The 4761-nt window shown below is 42.0% G+C and overlaps 1 non-coding gene across 1 annotated transcript; it reads left to right on the forward strand.

Moving 5' to 3' along the window:
• The first annotated feature begins 4224 nt into the window (after window positions 1–4224).
• Window positions 4225–4297, forward strand: TRNAE-UUC (transfer RNA glutamic acid (anticodon UUC)). The gene has a single exon. It is a non-coding gene; the product is annotated as a tRNA-Glu (tRNA).
• Window positions 4298–4761: the final 464 nt, after the last annotated feature.

The following is a 4761-nucleotide window of genomic DNA, read 5'->3' on the forward strand; positions in this document are numbered from 1 at the left end:
CATTAACTATTCAGTCAACTCAGTTCAGTGACTCAGTCGTGTCCAACTCTTTGTGACCCCATGGACTGCAGCATGCCAGGATTCCCTGTCCATCACCAACTCCTGGAATCTACTCAAACTCATGTCCATTGCGTTGGTGATGCCATGCAACCATCTCATCCTCTGTCATCCCCTTCTCCTCCTGCCTTCCATCTTTCCCAGCATCAGGGTCTTTTCCAATGAGTCAGTTCTTCGCATGAGCTGGCCAAAGTATTGGAGCTTCAGCTTCAGCATCAGTCTTTCCAATGACTATTCAGGACTGACTTCCTTTAGGATTGACTGCTTGGATCTCCTCATTGTCCAAGGGACTCTCAAGAGTCTTCTCCAACACCACAGTTCAAAAGCATCAATTCTTCAGTGCTCAGCTTTCTTTATAGTCCAACTCTCACATCCATACATGACTACTGGAAAAACCATAGCTTTGAATAGATAGACCTTTGTTAATAAAGTAATGTCTCTGCTTTTTAAAATGCTATCTAGGTTGGTCATAGCTTTCCTTCCAAGGAGCAAGTGTCTTTTAATTTCATGGCTGCAGTCACCATCTGCAGTGATTTTGGAGTCCCCCAAAATAGTTCTGTCACTGTTTCCATTGTTTCCCCTTCTATTTGCCATGAAGTGATGGAACCAGATGCCATGATCTTAGTTTTCTGAATGTTGAGTTTTAAGCCAACTTTTTCACTCTCCTCTTTCACTTTCATCAAGAGGCTCTTTAGTTCTTCTTTGCCTTCTGCCATAAGGGTGGTATCATCTGCGTTTCTGAGGTTATTGATATTTCTCCCAGCAATCTTGATGCCAGCTTGTGCTTCATCCAGCCCAGCATTTCTCATGATGTACTCTTCATATAAGTTAAATAAGCAGGGTGACAATATACAGCCTTGACGTATTCCTTTCCCTATTTGGAACCAGTCTGTTGTTCCATGTCCAGTTCTAACTGTTGCTTCTTGACCTGCATACAGATTTCTCAGGAGGCAGGTCAGGTGGTCTAGTACTCCCTTCTCTTTAAGAATTTTCCAGTTTGTTGTGATCCACACAGTCAAAGGCTTTGACATAATCAATAAAGCAAAAGTAGATGTTTTTTCTAGAACTCTCTTGATTTTTCAATGATCCAGTGGATGTTGGCAATTTGATCTCTGGTACTTCTGCCTTTCCTATGTCCAGCTTGAGCATCTGAAAGTTTATAGTTCACGTACTGTTGAAACCTGGCTTGGAGAATTTTGAGCATTACTTTGCCGGCACGTAAGATGAGTGCAGTTGTGCAGTAGTTTGAACATTCTTTGGCATTACTTTTCTTTGGGATTGGAATGAAAACTATTAACTATTAGTTATTAACTATTAGCTAACAGTTTTAATTAACAATTAATTAAAATAGTTAACTATATTTACTTTCAATTTACATCATTCTTGACTATAAAATAACCAAAAGGAAAATGTCCACATTTTTACATGTTATTATATATTTTTATTAAACATGATAGCCCGTAAGAGAAAAAAAAGTTTGCATTTTGGCAAAAAAAGCCTTCATTTTCTATAATTGTTCACCTTGAAGACATCATGTCCACCAATAGCATTGTCCTAAGCAGCTTGCCCCTTGGTTTTCTCATTGTTTAGTGGGATGATAAAAAGTGACATCATTTAAAGTGGTTTTAGTACTAGCTTTTTAATAAAACTTTCAAGGAGACACCTTGAAAGCTTATTCGATTACAGAGCTATCTACTCAGGGAAGATGTTGGTTAGCGCTTCCAAGCTTGTGACTAAATTGCTATGTTCCTTCTAGGAGATTAGAAAGACATTAAGATAAGGTAAAATCTGGAAAAGGTGAATTAATTCCTTGCTCAATGTCAAGCAGGCACTTACAGAGTTGTTTTGCTTAGCTCTTTTGTTTCCAAGCCTGAACACTTTTAGCAACAAGTTCAAAGCCAAACAAGGGAACATCTTCATCACTTGTGAGAAGGGGCCACAGGGAAAGTGATACTTAAGAGCTGGAGGAAGAGGGTTTGACGTGGAGATTATGAGTTGTCTGTGACTCTTGGTTTTTTTATACTTGATAAAAATTACAACTTTAGTAGTCTAAAAAGGCATCAATAATGCCATGTGTAAAACAACCAGCTAGTGGGAACCTACTTTATAGGTAGGGAGCTCAGTTTGGTGCTCTGTGGTGACCCTGAGCAGTGGGATGGGGGGCAGACCCACGAAGGAGGGCATATATTTAATAGGTATACATACACCTGATCCACTCCATTGTATAGCAGAAACTAACATAACATTGTAAAGCAATTATACTCCAATAAAAATAAATTTGGACTGCAAAGAGATCCAACCAGTCCATTCTAAAGGAGATCAGTCCTGGGTGTTCTTTGGAAGGAATGATGCTAAAGCTGAAACTCCAATACTTTGGCCACCTCATGCAGAGTTGACTCACTGGAAAAGACCCTGATGCTGGGAGGAACTGGGGGCAGGAGGAGAAGGGGATGACAGAGGATGAGATGGTTGGATGGCATCACCGACTCGACGGACATGAGTTTGAGTGAACTCCGGGAGTTGGTGACGGACAGGGAGGCCTGGCGTGTTGCAGTTCATGAGGTCGCAAAGAGTCTGACACGACTGAATGACTGAACTGAACTGAAAAATAAATTTTAAAAAACTTTTTAAAGGCATCAGCAGGACTTCCCTGCTGGTCCAGAGGTAAAAGAATCTGCCTCCCAATGTAAGGGACATCAGTTCGATCCCTGCTCCAGGAAGATTCCACGTGCCTCAGAGCAGCTAAACCCATATGCCACAACTACTGAGCCTGTGCTCCACAACAGGAGAAGCCACCTCAATGAGAAGCCCATGCTCTGCAACAACGAGTGGCCCCAGCTCACCGCAATAAGAGAAAGCCCACCTAAAGCAATGAAGACACAACACAGACACTAATTATTAATCAAAGGTTTTAAATACCTTATTTTAAAAAGGCATCAGCAGCTTTCTTCGCTGCAAAAGTCCTGTGATGAGTATTCCCTGGGACAGCACTGTGGTTCAGACCTTTTCATGGACTGTGTGACCCAAGAAGTGTGATATCTCTAGAGGGTTCACTTTTCAAAATTGCCACCAGAGCCTGGCTGCATTGCTCCACTTCTCTGGCAGCTTCCAAGGGCTTCTCACCTCTCTGGCCAACCTGACATGCCTCACTCCTCGGTGATTAAAACATTCTGTTTCTGTCCACACATCCTGAACTATTAAGCCAAGGCAAAAAGAGACACAGGGCCTGGGTACTAAACATTTTTCCAGTCTCCTCTCTCTTCAAATCAGCTAATTAAACAAGACAGTGGTCTTAAAAATTCATCAAACTGATCATAAAAATTTCAAAGTCTTCATATTGTGCTTCAAACAAAATCCTGGTCTGTGACCATCGACTGGGGGTCCCTGAAGATCTGATCCTAACTGAATCTTGTCTCACTCTCCGTGGTCCAGCTACTCTGCTGTGTCTTCATTCCTGGGAGAGATGAGTTCTTTCCCAGCATGGATTCCTGACACATCCTCTTCCCTCTGTTCTGAAATCTCTTCCCCCATTCTTTGCAGGCTGCTTCCTGCCTGCCTCCATCAAATCCCTGAAGAAAATCCATGTCTTCAGGAAGTATTCCCTGACCACGCTATCAAAAAGTGTCCCATGCTGCATTCTGTCACGGCATCATGTACTTTCCAGAACAATACTCACAGTTTATAATTATATACCTAGGACATTATTGGATGAATGTCCATCTTTACTGTTAGACGGCAACCATGACTGTCAACCTAGGGATTGGTAAACTTTTTCTGTAAGAGGCAAATAGTAAATATTTTCAACTTTGTGGACCATACAGTCTCTGTCACAGCTATTCAACTCTACTGTCACAGTGTGAAAACATTCATGGATAATTTGCTGGTTAATGAGTGTGACTGTGTGTGCTCAGTTGTTCAGTCGTGTCCGACTCTTTGCGATCCTTTGGACTATAACCTGCCAGGTTCCTCTGTCCATGGGATTTTTCAGGCAAGAATACTGGAGTGGGTGACCGTTTCCTCCTCCAGGGGATCTTCCTGACCCAGGGACTGAACCTGTGTCCTTTGTGTCTCCTGCATTGCAGGAGGATTCTTTACTGCTGAGCCATCCAGGAAGCCCCTATGAGTGTAGCTGTGTTCTAATAAAATTTATTTATAAGACCTGGGAATTCCCTGGTGGTCCAGTGGTAAAGACTCAGTGCTTTCACTGCCATGGGCCCAGGTTCGATTCCTGGTCAGGGAACTAAGATTCCACAAGCCACACCACAAAGCCAAAAAAAGAAAAAACGTATTTACAAGATTTAAAAGATCTGTCCCCTGGCCAGTGTTCTGATCCCTAGTCTAGCCTATTGTTATACCATTCAGTGTCATGTCCATGTCCTAACACGTAGAAAGTGAACCAAACAGTCATTGGATGGATGAATAAATGAATATTTAGGCTAATGTTTGGATGAGCTTGGGCTTCAGAGTTAAAATTAACTCTCCATACTGGATTCAGAGTTCTTGCTCTACTCAATTTTGTTCCCTTCTCTTCTTCAACACTTCCCAGCCAGACTTTCATTTATGGTTTGACAAGTCACTCTCCCTCCTTGAGCTTCACTAAATCTAATCTCAGAGTTATTCTTTTGCCGTACAGTAATGTCTATGATTCACCTTTCATTGACTTGGATGGAACATGATCATTTGCTCATATCACTTCTGCTCCAC

This window comes from Ovis canadensis, chromosome 24 (genome assembly GCF_042477335.2).
Source record: "Ovis canadensis isolate MfBH-ARS-UI-01 breed Bighorn chromosome 24, ARS-UI_OviCan_v2, whole genome shotgun sequence".
NCBI lineage: Eukaryota > Metazoa > Chordata > Mammalia > Artiodactyla > Bovidae > Ovis > Ovis canadensis.